Here is a 17,134-nt window from a genome sequence, read left to right as displayed (position 1 = left end):
TCCCAATCTAGATAGCTAGAAAAACAGGGATTCAAGCCAGATCATGAATGATCATATCAAGGAAAGAAAAGGACGTTTAAGATTTTCATTCAACAAGTAAAAATGCTTGGCATGACAATGTACATCACGAGATGATTCTCGCTAGATCAAAAAAGTAAAGCAAGCTTAGATCACTTTGCCAATTAAGGTTGACCAGGATAAGTTTCTCTTGGAAAAACTGAGAATTTTATCTGCTAAGAAAATACAAAAGGTAAACAAGACAGTCAAGCCAAGCATCAGAAAAAATTGGCCAGACCTCCCCTGTTTCGAGGACATCCACAGCACATAACAAAAATTGAGAAACAACTTTTCATATCTAAGCATTTTAAGACTAAACTAGATCAGCATAACCAGCACATCAAAGGCAAATCCAGCAGATCCATGGACGGCATCAAATAAGTTTCAGTTCTGGGACAAACTCTGATGGTTAACCAATAACAACACAACATGAATTACAAAAATTCCGCCGGATCTGATATCTCAGCCGGCAGGCGCGACCAAGGCTGCATCATGCATACAGATGGGTTTTCTTCTTCCAGCTTCCAAGAGGTGACAATGATGCAGCAGGCTGCTGCTGCTGCTACATGTGTACCAGCTTCTCTGCTAACCTGGATGTCCTCTTCCTGGCTATCCTTCAACAACAAGAACAAACACATGGTGTTGGTCAGCTCTAGATCAGTACATTTATTTAAGAAACGAAAGCATTTGCTGCAGCTAATGAACCGACACACATCCCGACCACAATTCGAGAAACAAAACAGTGAGAGTGCACAATGAGTGTCAAGCCAAAGTACATGGACATCATATCATAGTTCACAGAATAAATACTGGACAGTTCAATGAGTTCACTGGCTGTTGATGTCGCCGTAGGGGAGGGCCTGTTGGCGTATACATTACTGGACACATCATAGAACAACACATGCCTACATCTAGAGAACCAAAATCCATCCAATGAGTTTACTAGCTGCTGATGTCGCCGTAGGGGAGAACCTGTTGGCGTATACGTTACTTAATCCAGGTTTAAGAGGAGGAAATAGAAAGAAAACTGCTACCTTTTTTGGAAAGGGGAGGAGCTTGTGGTCGGTGGAGCAGTGAGGCCAACACGCCCAGGAGAGGGCGGGGACTTGCAAACCAGAGGAGGAGAGCTCACCCTGCTACGCCATGATCGTCGTCGTGGTGAGCCGCATCCCCTCCAACTAGCTTCCCCTGGTTGTGTCATCTAGTCATCCTCTTCAAAAGAAACATGATGTTCAGCTTTAGTGAAGATTTAACAAATATGGATAGATCAAAAACTGGCATAAAACAGTAACCAGATCAACGGAATGCACAATGATCAGTATGCACAACACATACAATGATCCATCACGACATAACAAATTATCCATTAGGTGCTTTGCGAAATTAAATTAAATTGATCTCACAAACATGGTACGCAAGCATCTTACACATAGCAAGGATTTAGACAGCAGCAAAACAAATATACAACGGTATAATTCACATGATTGCAAATTTGGTACAAAAGTAGCAAGGATTTAAGGCTCATTTACCCCCAGCCTATAAAGGAAAGACAAAAAGGAAACAGGTTCTAGCCAAGCCATGTGTGGCTATTTTCATCATTACAAAGAGAGACGAACCATATTCATATTCAGAATAGGAAAGCTGTGTGCATAACTGAACCGAAGCACATGTGTGAACTGAAGTGCAGAAGTGAACCGAACCCAATACAGCAAGTAAGCAGGCATTGACCCGTGAAAATTAAAACTAAACTCCAGATTACAACAAGAGAACCTTTCAGGTTTAGTTTTCAAGTTGGAATCTAACTAAACCTGTATGATGCCCAAAATGGTACAAAACTCGAATTTGCACAACCAGCCCAGCCACAAGGCTATGTAAGTCAACAGAAACACGCACAGCTGCACAATCGGCAAGCACCAAAAAATCCTCTGCTAGCTCAAAATAATTTTTCATGTAACGTACAGAGAGATTAGTATGAAAAGTTAACAGATATCAATTAGCTGAGATATCACTAACTTGCAGCAGCTTAAATACTCCTCTCTTTAGCAATAAACAACACCATTGAGCAGATATCGAGCATGTGCAACAACCATACATGCATATTGAACCCCTTGGTAGGGCTGGAGAATAAAAGCGAGATTACCTCAATGCGACGATAGTTGAGTGTCCCTCCTGGTGCTTGAGGCAGCCCCAGGTCAAGCTGCAGGTCCTCCCCTATGGCGACATCGGCAGCTGGTGAACTCATTGGACGGATGGTGCGGCGTCATGGTGGCCAGCAACAGCAGGTCAGGGAAGGCACCGGCAGCACATTTCCGAGCAACAGGAACTCAGGGAGGCCGGCGCGGCGTAACGGCGAGGTCCCGGATTTTGGGCCTAGGTGGACGCGGTGGGCAAGCATCTGCAAATGAAAAGCAAAGTGTGCTAGTATTTACAACGACAATATATCTATGATGAGTTGTATAACAAGCATAATTGTAGGCAAATTAACAATGGAAGGCAAGAGAGAGAGAGAGAGAGAGAGAGAGAGAGAGAGAGAAGCTACACTAGGAAATAGCACAGATTTAAATAGCATGTCATCAACCTAAAAACATCCAGGTACTCCTGGATTATTTGTTTATACAATTCATGTAATAAACAAACAAAGACAAAAGAGTGCATATTTTATCCACGACACGAGGATATCAACCTAGCTGCTGCTACAGCAACAACAATTAGCATAAAGCCGCCTTAGCAAGATTGTAAAGCCGTCAACTGATAAAGTATTGCATGCCCTTTACAGCCTGAAACATGGCTACACGATTTTTCAGTACGATTTCAACTGAAAATGTACAGCTATATCCTCGTGTGTCATATGGTCATGCACACAAACATGTTGCCATCTTCATCGAGATTCAGTAATGGGGTAGCATAACACAGAAGTAGAAGTAACGGCATGCTAGATAGATAGATCCAGGCAAGCTACTGAGCCTACGAGTAAATCAATCCTGGGGAAACAACCTAGGCTATAGCACGGCAGGAAGAGGGGGGAAAAGAGAGGACCTTCAGGTTGGTGAGTGTCGTGGTGGTCGGGATCGATCTTAGCGAGCTGCAGACGCCCAGCTGCAGCAGCTGAAGCGCGTGGCCTGTCCTTGCCGTGCCGGCGACCACACACTAGCAGGATCTTTGTAGGCCGGCCATCACTTCCATTTCTGCACGGGAACGAGCTTCAGCAAGATGGAATCGGGGAGAGTGGAGGAGATCGTGAGCTTACAATGGCTGGCGAGCTCGACGCGAAAGCCGTGGAGGAGTCCTGCTGCTGCTTCTGCTTGGGCCCTGACGTCGTCATGGCCGCCCAAGGCAGGTGCAGCTCCGTCTGGACGAGGGCCTCTCCTTGCTCCGGTCGGCGGCGTCGGCGAGTGCCAACACCGGGCGGAGCTCCTCGACGCCGGACCAGCAGCCGCTCCTCTAGGGTTTCGCGGTGGCGCGGGGACTGGGGGAGAAGGGGAAGGTGGTGTGGTAGGAGGCTAGGGCCTGGGGCGGCAAGGACGGCGAGGTGGCCGGCGGGAAGGAGGCGGCGGCGCGGGGACAGACCCGAGGAGAAAGGGGATTCGTGGCTGGGAATTTGGGAAAGGAGAGGAATTTGGGTAGGGATTTCGTTTTCGTCACGCGTTTCGTTTCATTCCAAACTTTTGCGCCAAAGCTCCCGCTCTTTCCAAATTTTCGCCTCGCAATTTGGAAATTTTTCGTTATGCTCCCGCTCATTCTAAATTTTCATAAGTTTCCCGCCGGATCCGTCTGTCGAGAGTAAGACCGCACCCCGCAAGGATAGATTCCGAAAAGAAACCTTGCTTCTCATTTCCTTTTCTCTCGACTTTGTCTTTGTAGTCTGAATTCTCCATGAAAAGCAAACACGCAACAAAAGACATCTTACTATGATATGTAAGCAAACAACACTGTGCAAAATTAAAACCATTCAGTTATTCCAAGCCTAAAGTTGATCCAAGATCGACCAACTGCATTGAAACCGGTGGTAATTAATTCACGAAACACTAATGTGAAATGATGCACTTAATGAACTTAATACATTTTAGAAACAAAACTTAAAGATGATGTAAAGCATAAGATCTAAAGAAACTTGTATATGTGGACTATTTTGGTCCCCTCAAAGTCCAACTTATTGTTTGCTAAAGGTGTTCATGGGTACAAAATATTGTTGTGGTATCCCCGTTGCTAAGTTGTGTGGTCGGTCAAGTACATTCTTCACGCATGCATTTAAAAAAACATGTTGGATTTTCCATCCTACTAGTAATTCGGCTGATCTTGCTCAGGTGGGAGGATGCGGTTATTTTTTTGATGCGGAACTGCGGACCACGAATATCACGCCTCGAGACCCGTCCCGGACGAAGCAACCGTCGCGCGCGTGACATAAAATAACATGAAAGGACGCGTCATGGGTTTGGATCTCAAAAAGCGCGAATTCGAGGCGACGACATTACTTGCCGCGTCGAAGCTTTGGTAGCGCGCGAAAGACGATGCGATGAGGACAACGATCGGCCTTTCTCGCTGACAAGTCAGGGCCACCAGCCGCGCGGGAAGTTTTCTCAATGTTTCCCGCGCTTTCATTTCCTCCGGACTCCCCGAGCGCTCCCCGGGGAGCGGGGATGACCTGGGCTCACCGGATGGATGAAAGCCCAAATCCGGGCGAAAACGAGGATCCGGGGGCGCGACTGGGCCGTTTTCGTCCATCCGGATGAAAAAAAAGTGATCCTGGGGCCTTCCCGGGGACATGGCTGGACATGCTATTAGCCCGCCAAGATCCATACACCCCGACCTATTGATGTCGGTCGCACCTACGAGCCCATCGACGACACATTCCTAAACAGAGTTCGTCCCCAGTGGAGAACCTAACAGTCCTATGCCCGAACTGTGACTGTTATAATACGGTTGTCGTCATGATACCAATACCACCGATATAATAATATACATTTACCATTTAATTTAAGAAACAAATTGGCCAAATTCAAACAGTTATAAGTTAATAACCCAAAAATACAGTTATCACAACGAAACTCCCGCTTTATAGTAGTGGAAACATTCACATATGTTTGAAAAAAAATGAGACCAATTTTATTCTCTTGCTACTTGCTTTGTTTTCAGTACAAATGAGCTAACCAAGCCTATTGTTTATGTCAAATTGTAAGCATAAAATACCAAGTCTCCTCTCTCTTGGGTAGGTCTAGTGGCGTCATTGCATTTCTAGGGAGATGGAAGTCTCCTCTCTCTCTATTTCTATCTCTCACAAGTGTGAGATTTTTTTTTTCCCGGACTTGCTCCTTGTTAGACTTTTGTATTCAATGTTGACTCTCTCCTCTATCTCACGTCTTTCCGAGCACAACCGCGTTCGGCCTCTGTCTCATGCCTCGCCTAGCACAACCTGTTTGACTCTGTTGCCAACCTTTTCTACCGAATTCTCTAGTCAAGCGTGTGGCTAGCCTCCGATGGATGTACGCCACGAAGGAGGCTGCCTCCGGTTACGTTCTACTGTAGTCTTCGTCAACCCAACCCCGGCTTCCGGCGCCAACACAAACAAACTTTGGGTGAGTGGGGGCAAGTTCGAATAGGCAAACTAGCTACTAGCCTACTAAAGGCTAGCTCACATCCCAATCTCAATAGCTAGACAAACGTGGATTCTCGCCAGATCATGGTTGATATCAAGGAAATACAAGGATGTTTAAGATTTTCATTCAACAAGTAAAAAAGCTTGGTTGGCGCCCTCAGTGCCTTGCTTTGTTCAAAAAAAAGGTAAAAAAGCTTGGCATGACAATGTACACCACGAGATGATTCTCGCCAGATCAAGAAATAAAGCAAGCTTAATCACTTTGACAATTAAGGTTCACCACAACCATAAGTTTCTCTTGGAAAATCTGAGAATTTTCTCTGCCAAGAGGACATTCGGACATTGTGAGAGACAGATCTGTGTGATGCTAAGAAAATACATAGTCACTAGTCAAGCCAACTAATCAGCAAAGGCATCAGAAAAATTGGTATGACCTACCCTGTTTCTGAGACACCCACAGCACACAGCAAAAGGCAAGAAACAAATTTGCATATCTAAGTATTTTAAGACTCAAACTCAACCAGCATAACCAGCACGTCATAGGCAAAGCCAGCAGATCAACACGTGGCATCAAATCAGTTCCAGTTCTGGGACAAACACTGATGGTTAACCATTACAACACAACATGAATTACAAAAATTCTCTCGGAGCTGGCAGGCACGACCAAGGCTGCAGCATGCAGATCTGTTTTCTTCTTCCAGCTTCCGACAAGTGACAATGATGCAGCAGGTTATTGCTGCTAGATGTGTGCCAGCTTCTCTGCTAACCTGGATATCCTTCAACAAAAACAAACACATGGTGTTGGTCAGCTATAGATCAGTAGATTTATTTGAGAAACGAAAGCATCTGCTTCAGCTAATTAACCAATGCAACTTTAAATCAAGCAATGGTGTACAATTTTTCACCATGACATTGTTACTTTACTAGCACATCCCGACCAAAATTAGGGAAACAAAACAGTGAGAGTGCACAATGAATGTCAAGCCAAAGTAGATGCACAGCATATCATAGTTCACAGAATAAATACTGAACATTTATAACAAACAACACATGCCTACATCTAGAGTACACTAGCTACTGATGTCGCCGTAGGGGAGGACCTCTTGGCGTATACATTACTGAATCAAGGTTTAAGAGAGGAAGAAGAGGAGCTTGTAGTCAGATCAAGAAACCAGGTGACATCTAGACTGATGGGACATCTAGACTGGCAGCGAGGCCGATGCCCAGGAGAGGTCGGGGACTTGCAAACCGGAGGAGGAGGAGGGCTCACCCTATTACGCCATGATCGCCATCGTGGTGAGCCACATCCCCTCCAACCAGCTTTCCCTGGCTGTGTCATCTAGTCATCCTCTTCAAAAGAAACATGATGGCCAGCTTTAGTGAAGATTTAACAAATATGGATAGATCAAGAAACTGGCATAAAACAGTAACCAGATCAACAGAATGCACAATGATGCACATACAATGATCCATCACGACATAACAAATTATCCATTATATGCTTTGCGAAATTAAATTAAATTGATCTCACCAACATGGTATACAAGCATCTTACACATAGCAAGGATTTAGACAGCAGCAAAACAAATATACAACGGTATATTTCACATGACTGCAAATTTGGTACAAAAATATCAAGGATTTAAGGCTCATTTACCCCCAGCCTATACATGAAAGATAAAAAGGAATCAGGTTGTAGCCAAGCCATCTGTGGCTATTTTCATTATTACAAAGAGAGAAGAACCACATTCATATTCAGCATAGGAAAACTGTGTGCATAAAAGAACCGAAGCACATGTGTGAAATGAAGTGCAGAAGTGAACCGAACCCAATACAACAAGTAAGCAGGCATTGAACCCTGAAAATTAAAACTAAACTCCAGATTACAATAAGACAACCTTTCAGGTTTAGTTTTCATGTTGGAATCCAACTAAGCCTGTATGATGTGCAAAATGTTACAGAACTCGAATTTGCACAACCAGATCAGCCACAATGCTATGTAAATCAACAGGAACACGCACAGCTGCACATTCAGCAAGCACCAAAAAATCCTCTGCTAGCTCAAAATATTTTTCCATGTAACGTACAGAGATTAGTATGAAAAGTAAACAGAATGCCAATTAGCTGAGATATCACTAACTTGCAGCAGCTTAAATCCTCCTATCTTTAGCAATAAACCACACCATTGAGCACATATCAAGCATGTGCAACAACCATACATGCATATTGAACCACTAGGTATGGGTTGAAGAATAAAAGCAAGATTACCTCAGTGCGACGGTAGTTGAGTGTCCCTCCTCGTGCTTGCGGGCGAGCTGCAGGTCCTCCCCTACGGCGACATCAGTAGTTGGTGAACTCATCGGACAGATGTTGCGGCGTCACGTGGCCAGAGGCAGCAGGTCGGGGAAGGCACCGGCAGCACGTCTCCGAGCAGCATGAACTCAGGGAGGCCGGCACTGCATAACGGCGAGGTCCCAGATTTTCGGCCAAGGTGGACACAGTGGGCAAGCATCTGCAGATAAGAAACACAAGAATTAGAAGCATCCTTTACAAGTATACTAGAAAATCAAAGTGTGCTAGTATATACAAAGACAGTATATATATATGATGAGTTGTATAACAAGCACAATTGAAGGCAAATTAACAATGGAAGGCACGAGAGAGAGAGAGAGAGAGAGAGAGAGAGAGAGAGAGAGAGAGAGATGCTACAGTAGGAAATAGCACAAATTTAAATAGCATGTCATCAACCTAAAAACATCCAGGGTACTCCTGGATTATTTGTTTATGCAATTCATGTAATAAACAAACAAAGACAAGAGTGTGCAGATTTTATCCACGACACAAGGATATCAACCTAGCTGCTGCTACAGCAACAACAATTAGCACAAAGCCTTAGGAAGATTGTAAAACCGTCAATTGATAAAGTATTGCATGCCCTTTACAGCCTGAAACATGGCTACATGATTTTTCAGTACAATTTCAACTGAAAATGTTACCATCTTCATCAAGATTCAATAATGGGGTAGCACGTTACAAAAGTAAAAGTAACAGCAAGCTAGATAGATAGATCGGGGCGAGCTACTGAGCCAGCCTACGAGTAAATCAATCCTGGGGAAACAACCTAGGCTATAGCACGGCAGGAAGAGGGGGGAAAAGAGAGGACCTTCAGGTTGGTGGGTGTCGTGGTGGTCGGGATCGATCTTGGCGAGCCGGAGACGCCCAGCTGCAGCAGCTCAAGCGCGCTGTCCTTGCAGTGCCGGCGACCACACACAATCAGGAGTTGGGTAGACCAGCCATCACCTCCTTTTCTGCACGAGAACTAGCTTCAGCAAGATGGAATCGAGGTGTGGAGGAGGGGAGTGGAGGAGAACATGAGCTTACAATGGCTGGCGAGCTTGACGTGGACGCCGTGGAGGAGTCCTGCTGCTGCTTCTGCTTGGGCCCTGACGTCGTCATGGACGCCCAAGGCAGGTGCAGCTCCGACTGGACGAGGGCCTCTCCTTGCTCCGGTCGGCGGCGTCGGCGAGTGCCAGCACCGGGCGGAGTTCCTCGACGCCGGACCAGCAGCCGCTCATCTAGGGTTTCGCGGTGGCGCGGGGAGGCAAGGGAGGCGCGGGGACTGGGGGAGAAGGGGAAGGTGGTGCGGTAGGAGGCTAGGGCTTGGGGAAGGACGGCGAGGTGGCCGGCGGGAAGGAGGCGGCGGCGCGGGGAGAAAGGGGATTCGTGGCTGGGAATTTGGGAAAGGAGAGGAATTTGGGTAGGGATTTCTTTTTGGTCACGCGTTTCGTTTCATTCCAAACTTTTGCGCCAAAGCTCCCGCTCTTTCCAAATTTTCGCCCCGCAATTTGGAAATTGTCCCGCTCATTCTAAATTTTCAGTAGTTTCCCGCCGGATCCGTCTATCGAGAGTAGGACTGCTCGTTGGTGCCCCTTTCCCGCAAGCATAGATTCCGAAAAGAACTCCTTTCCTTTTCTCTGTCGACTTTGTATTTCTACTCTGAATTGCCCATGAAAAGCAAACACGGAACAAAAGACATCTTACTATGATATGTAGGCAAACAACACTGTGCAAAATTGACACCATTCAGTTATTACAAGCCTAAGAGCATCTCCACCGGCGCCCCCGATAGCTTTTTGGGGGCCGGGAGCGAAAATGGGCTCGCACCGGCGCGCCCCAAACGGCGCCGGCCAATTTTCGAGCCCAATAGAATCGCCGACAGCCCCGTGCCGGCCCCTTCGCGAAGGGCGTGAATCGGGCGCGCCGGCGCCTTGCGAGGATGAATTTTTTGGGCGTGGGTGCCGCCTGTCAGTGACGCCAGGGCGCCGCGCGGGATATTTTACCGCCATGACGCCTGGCCGGAAACTCTCCCGCCACGGTGCCGCGCGGGAAAGTCTCCCGCCACGACCCCACGCGGGATGTTTCCCGCCTCGCCGGCGATCTATATTATCCCTCCTCCCCCTCCATTGCTGCAAAAACCCTAGAAAAAAGCACAATGTGGGATTCGTGGGACGAGGCGGTGCTAGAGGCGGCCGTAGAAGTGTTGGAGGCGGACCCGCAGCTCGCAGAGTACGAGGCGTGGGAGGAGGCGGCGCTAGCGACGACAGTAGATGCCTACAACGCGGGCGAGCGGCAGCTCCAGGAGGCGGAGCGACGGGAGCGGAGGGAGCGCAGGGAGGCGCGGCGGGAGGCGGAGTGACGGTGCCATGAGGAGGAGAATCGGGTGGCGCTCGAGGACGCGGAGCGGCTGGAGTTCCTGGAGGCGCGGCGGCGGCGGGAGGCACGGCGGCAGATGGGGTGGGAGGAGCTTGCGCTGCGGCGGTTGCAGCGGGAGGAGACGCAACGTCAGGATGAAGACTACGAGGCGCGTCGTTTGGCGGAGATGCAGCTCCGGCTACAGAGGCAGGAGTTGGATCACCATCGGCGGTGGGAGAAGCTGGAGCAGCAGCTGCGTCAGGAGGCGGTGGCCGCAGATAGAGCCGCCTACTTGACGTTCGTGGCGGAGAGAGCTGCGGGGGATCAACGACGGAGGAACAGGGTAGAGAGCACCGGAGAGAGCTCCGGTCGATCGTCCACCTCCACAGAGCCGGGTGGCCACTAGGTAGTAGGCTAGAGATAAGCTGATTTCAAATGTCATCCAAGATTGAGGAGTGAATAATGTTTTACTCGGATTTGACCGAAAATATTATTCATTCCTCGATCTTGAATGACATTAAAATGAAACTCTAAGCATAATATGTAGTTTGTGTAAAAAACTTCTATCGGGGCCGCCGTTTTGGGGGCACCGGTGTTGGAGCAGCGTCCCCAAATAGAGGATGATGTGCTGGTGTCCCCCAAACGAAGGTGTCAGTGCCCCTGCCGGCACCTATTTGGGGCTGCCGGTGGAGATGCTCTAAAGTTGATCCAAGATCGACCAACTGTATTGAAACCGGTGATAATTAATTCACGAAACACTAATGCGAAATGATGCACTTAATGAACTTAATACATTTTAGAAACAAAACTTATAGATGGTGTAAAGCATAAGATCTAAAGAAACTTGTATATGTGGACTATGTTGGTCTCCTCAAAGTCCAACTTATTATTTCCTAAAGGTGTATATGGGTACAAAACATTGTTGTGGTATCCCCGTTGCTAAGTTGTGTGGCCGGTCAAGTACATTCTTTACCCATGCATTTTTAAAAAACATCCCGTTATTAATGGATTTTCCATCACTTGATCTAAAAAAAAATGGATTTTCCATCCTACTACTCTTATGTAAAATTCGGCTGATCTCGCTCAGGTGTGAGGATGCGGTTATTTTTTGGTGCGGAACTCACGAATGTCACGCCTCGAGACCCGTCCTGGGCGAAGCAACCGTTGCGCGCAAGGCTTAGAATCTCCTTTCATAAAATAACACTGGATCTCAAGAAGCTCGGTTGCTCATTTTAACATGATTTCTTTTACATTTACATCACAATTATTACTAAATTCTCTAACTTGCTTCCTTCCCACTTGTCCAACCTACTCCTCGAACAACGATATCTTTTATCCACATTAAGAAAAACACGAGGGTGCAAGAGTGAGTATGATAGACCATACTCATCAAGTATATACAACAAAATAATGAACAATCAACGGATTAGTTGGAATCAAACGGATATCAACGGATTTAATTGGAACTGCATTCACGAAAATGAATACAATAACTAATATAATATAAACAGACATGGGAATGATTGGCATCACACGTGACAACAAGCTTCCAAACTTAGGAGTCAGAGTGTTGAAATTCCACACTTTTACACTAGGTGTACTCCAACGTCGGCTCCAAGAGTGAATTGGAATAAAAAGAAGTGATTGTTAGCCCGCCAAGATCCATACACCATGACCTATTGATGTTGGTCGCCCCTACAAACCCATCGACGACACATTCCTGAACATAGTTCGTCCCCAGTGGAGAACCAAACAGTCCTATGCCCGAACTATGAACATAGTTCGTCCCCAGCGGAGCTCAGAAGAAAGTAGAAACTGCCTGGCCATGCTGAGATTGTAGTAGGCACTCGCGAGGACTATGACATGACCGGTACCGATATCTGTTCAAGAAGTCAGTACTTATGCGTTACTAAACAAAGTGAAATCCATCAGTATAGAAAATGCTACCGATGTTGTAGCAAACCCACCCTAAGTGGCGTGGATTAGACACGCCACCGGTGTCTCGTTAGTGGTATTTGAAATACCGGTGGCATGCCAAAGACCACCGGTATCAAATATTTCGGTGAAGTGTTCATAAGGTGACACGCGAACAAATAATTTCTGGACATAAAATAATGGTGTTATTACTGAAGTGGCGGTGATGAATCAACATGAGGCTCCGGGGGAAGCGACACAGACGGGGCGACTACACAGGCCGCGGGAGGCGGAGGCACGGAGAGAGGTCCGTGAAGAGGAGGAGGTGGTCGCGAGCTGGGGAGAGGACCAAGGGGGTGCATGTGGAGTGGGCCACGAGGCAGCGGTGCATGGACTAGAGTGGATGGTTGGGAGAGAGAGAGAGACTGCATGGAGGAGAGGTGCGGGGGCGTGCTTAGAGCGGATGGCGTGCATGCCGGTGGGCTAGGGTGTTGCTCAGGCCGGTATAGTGCACCTGGTGGCGTGGCCCAACTGCTACGTCACCAGGGCTAGGCCGCGATCCATTTTTATTTTTTAAAATTTGTTTAAATTTTCTCGGTGGCGCGTAAAAAAGTCACGCCATGGGTTAGAAAATTTTAACGGCGTGAAAGAATCCACTCTAGTAATTTCCTCACACCGGGTGGCCAAGTGGGGCCCACACATGGTTGTCATGGTTCTAGTTCATACATGCCATTGGTAGGTCAATACCGGTGGCGCACCGAACGAGGCAACACCACTGATATTACATGTGGACCGGAGAGGACTTGCCATGCCACCGACATGCTGACCCTTATAAGCAATTTCCTACTAGCGTGGGATTTTTCCGTCCAAAATAACAATTCTTTATGCGATTGATTGAAAGCCAATACACAAATGTGAATGACACTTCATGAAGAGTACTGGGACATGAAATCACACGAGGAAGGGTCGACAACCCTTTCTCGTTTTCATAGTCACTTTGAATCACCACTTTTCGATGAAAAGCTAGGGTCGCGGGGCCCTCCAAATAGGGGGTACATGAAATCACGCGTCGACGGGTCGAAAATAGTTCCCCCCTGGGAATGTCTCATAATATAGGTATGTAAAGGTGGGCTAAATAGTAAAAGTCACTCGCTTCACAAAACAGGCTATCCCGAAGAAGATTATAGATTTGTTTAGCAAAACTACCACTTCGACAAAAATGACCCAAGTCTTGTAAAAACTCGGACTCTTTTTGGTTTGGTCTTGTTCATATGACCTATTATAACATAAAAAGAGTAAAATCACATGGAATCACCACTTTTAAGGAAAATATGTGGGGTAGACGTTGAGGGGACTACTAGATAGAGGGATAGAGGGGCGCTTTTTTTTTGCGAAATGGAGGTTTTACCCCAGCCTCTGCATCCAAAGGATGCACATAACTTTTTTTTATTAGATTAGTCAATAAAGCCTTTCAAGAGGTGTCGTCTACATTTGAACCACAAGTGGCACCCCATCTCCTCCCGCACCCGCGCGGCGGCGCCGCGCCGGGCGGCCCCTCCAGCGACTCCCCTCCTCCCGTCGCCGCTGCCGGAGGCGCCGCCGGGAAAAGCCCTGGAGGCGTGGCGGCGGCGGTGGACTTCCTCAGCCACGACATCCGTGGGGGCGCGGGTTCGCGTCTCCGGCGGCGGCGATCCGCATCGGGCTGTCGGCAGCGGTGCCAAGGAGCGGCGGCGAGCAGAGGAGGGAGAGGATCTCCATCGTTTGGCGGGCGGTGGCGGTGGCGGTGCCGGTGGTTCGGGTCCGATCTTGGTCTTGACGGGCTCGGGTGGGCTGCGATCGTACTGCTACGGTCACAACGATGTCGGCTTCGTGCATGTTTCTGGGTTCGTTCCGAGGCACGAGGATGCCATGGGCGGCTGTCCTTGGCATGGTGGTGGCGGCCTCCTCCTTCGCTGGAGGTGGTCGGCTGGTTGATGGGGTGGCGGATCATGAGATCCGTCTGCTCCGACGATGAAGATCTAGTCGACGACGAGCTAGCGGTGAAGGGGCCACTGGTGAAAACCGCGCCTTGACTTTGTTCTTAGTGGATGTTGGCGGCGGCTATTGGCGTCGTTCCCTTGCGAAGGCATCATCTTTGCTGGCCTCTATGATGGCTCTTGCCGAGTTGGGGACTAGCGGCTGTCGGTGAAAACCATGCCACGATTGGCGGGCGATGGCGGCGTTAAGCGTCGCTTCCTTCTTAAAGGCATCGTCGTCGCAGTCTGCGGCTACTCACTCGTGGTGCTCCGGGGGAAACCCTAGATCCAGGTCTCCCAGATCGGATGATGACGTCGCTTCATGTGTCGTTCTACCTCTTGGGGCATAATTTTTGGAGCAGCGGCTGGATGGAGGTGGATCTTGGTGGAGTGGTGTTCATCTACCACGTTGACGTCGATGATTCTCGGCGGCGTGGAGTTGCAGGTTATCGAAGACGGGCACGGACTATTGGACGCGTGCAGGATGGTGGAGCTATCTGGCGTCATGGTGACATCGACGGCAGGTCTGGCAAGGTCAATGCGGTGATCCATCTTGAAGATGGGTGCGAGGAAGACGGCGATAGCGATTTCTGCGGCGTGTGTACTGACGTGCGCTCAGGGTCCGCTTGACTGGTTGTGCTTCTCACCCGCCAATGGGCGGCTCGGGAAGGCATTCAGTTTTAGATGATGTGTGTTGGTCTATTGTAAGGGTAATGACCCTGTTCATGGTCACCCCCTTCATCTCTCTTGTAGGCATAGCGAGTTGTCGCTGGACATGTGGCTTCGAGTTGATCTTTGTATCTCCCTCGTAAGGCTTTGCGAATAATTTAATAAACAAAAGATGTGTGCATCCTTTGGATGCAGAGGTTGGGGCGATGCTCCCATTTCGAAAAATGAAGCCTTTCAAGAGAGATACAAAGATCAACTCGAAGCCACCATCTTAGCAACATCTCTACACCTATTGATGAAGGGGGTGATCCTGAATAGGGCTAGTGCCCTGACATCACACCAACACACATCATCTAAAAAAATGAAAGCATCACAAACCTCGAATTGGCGAGTAAGGAGCACGTACAAACGGTCTAGCATACCCTCAGCACGCACTAGTGTACACGCCGTAGAGGTTGCTACCTCCGTCTTCCGTGAACCCATCTCTAAGAGAGATAAATATATATGCATTGACCTTTCTAGGCCTTTCGTCAACACCTCCATGGTGCCAAATGACGCCACCGTCCTTTGCAATTCCATCATCCCACGACCGTCACCGAGACCCCGCTGCACAATGCCATCGAGACTCGTCGTCGTAGATGGTATATGACACGCCGCGCTCCACCTTGGCCCCCACACGAGAAACAGGAGGAGACTGATGTCGAGCCACCAAGCCATACACATGTCCGTTCAGCTGATGAATGTCTCCAAATATGATGCCCCCACTGGGGGTTACGACGCATACGTCGCCACCATCCGATCCAGGAGCCCCCACCATGCCTCCAGCGAGGGCCACAACGCAATGGTGGCCTTCCCCAGATGTAAGGTTTCCCCCATAAGCAATGGAGCGAGAGACGCATCCACCGAGGAAGGTCTCACCCACGGGCGCCATCGTCGATCGTGGCATCCTCATCCACTTTAGCAGTTTTACCATCGTCTCCCCCTCAACATTGAAGGTGGAGGAGGCCACACCGCTACGTGAACGATGCCATGGCCACACACACGCTGTCCCGAGGTGCTCGCTCAAGATCCTTCATCGAATTTGCGCCTCCGAGCCACATCGGAGGGACATCCCACCGCCACCATCATTCCCCCACACGAGCTTTACCCCGTTGGGATCCGGTGACGGCGGGAGGGGAGATGGGGAGGGCAGTGGATAGGGTTAGGGAGGGGAAGGGAGGAGAGGTTGGGTGGATAGAGGGGCACTTACATGGTATTTATTTTATAAGTTATGCATGATACTTCATTAAATCTATTATTACGCCATGCATGAATAGTTATATCTATTATTTTATGTAATTTTCAATTGATAAGCTTTATTATCACAATGATAAACCCATGATGTGCCAATGTGGATGACTATTATTTCATGTACATGGACCGTCATAATAATATATTGATGTCATGTACTCCCTCTTAGTCACCACTAATGCGGCCCGCTCACCTGTATCTTCTTCCCTTTCCACCAATTTTACCATATTTGACCCGTCTCTCTCCTACAGGAGTGTTGCTCCGGTGCTCCCCCCTAAACGTAGTTAAAAGGTTATAGTTGGTTTTTTTCCTATGTTATGTCCGCTGAAACCCATATTCAACACATGTATACCTGTCTATATTGATACGGTATGTGTACATGGCGAAAAAAAATATAGATGTCACGTGAGCAAGATCTTTATAGGACCTTTCTATTTCGATACACGCGCGTGACCGTAGATACGTAAAAAACGAGGTACAACACAACGCGGGCCATACGGGCCTGTACAGGGGTTTACGGATGGTGGGCCTACATTGAAATTATGACCGTGCCTTGGCTTACGAATAGGTATGTGAAGATCTCCATCGTAGTTATATTTGACGCGCCTAGAATTCTTCCAGGGGAGGAGCACCGGAGCAGAAGTGCTCCTATAGAACCTTCCACTAGTCTGTACTATCTCTTCCGAAAGTCTCCCATTGTCGATGTGGCCTCCCGTCACCTCACAAAATCTTCCTCCCTCCCACTGATCACCAATTCACCACCGACAAACTCCAAACCTACCCCTCCTCCGGTGAGCCTTCGACAATTTTATGTCCTTAATGGAGCTCTTAGAGTCTAGCATTTTAGGTCGAGGGTTTCTCAAGGCATCATCTCGATTCGTGGTCCCTTTTATTACGGAAGACT

At 48.2% G+C, this 17,134-nt stretch overlaps 1 long non-coding RNA gene across 2 annotated transcripts; it reads right to left on the bottom strand.

Annotated features, from left to right (window-relative positions):
- Nucleotides 1-610: 610 nt before the first annotated feature.
- LOC124646623 lies at nucleotides 611-2,574 on the bottom strand. 2 transcript variants are annotated; one of them, XR_006986407.1, is made up of 3 exons: nucleotides 2,198-2,574; nucleotides 1,092-1,269; nucleotides 611-666 (listed from the first exon to the last, which is right to left on the bottom strand). It is a non-coding gene; the product is annotated as an uncharacterized LOC124646623 (long non-coding RNA). The 2 variants fall into 2 exon arrangements; XR_006986406.1 differs by having other exon boundaries at nucleotides 620-671.
- Between the last annotated feature and the right edge of the window lie 14,560 nt (nucleotides 2,575-17,134).

This window comes from Lolium rigidum, chromosome 4, assembly GCF_022539505.1.
Source record: "Lolium rigidum isolate FL_2022 chromosome 4, APGP_CSIRO_Lrig_0.1, whole genome shotgun sequence".
NCBI classification, from domain to species: domain Eukaryota; kingdom Viridiplantae; phylum Streptophyta; class Magnoliopsida; order Poales; family Poaceae; genus Lolium; species Lolium rigidum.
The sequence above is the reverse complement of the archived record's forward strand: the minus strand, read 5'-3'. Positions and strand labels throughout refer to the sequence as shown.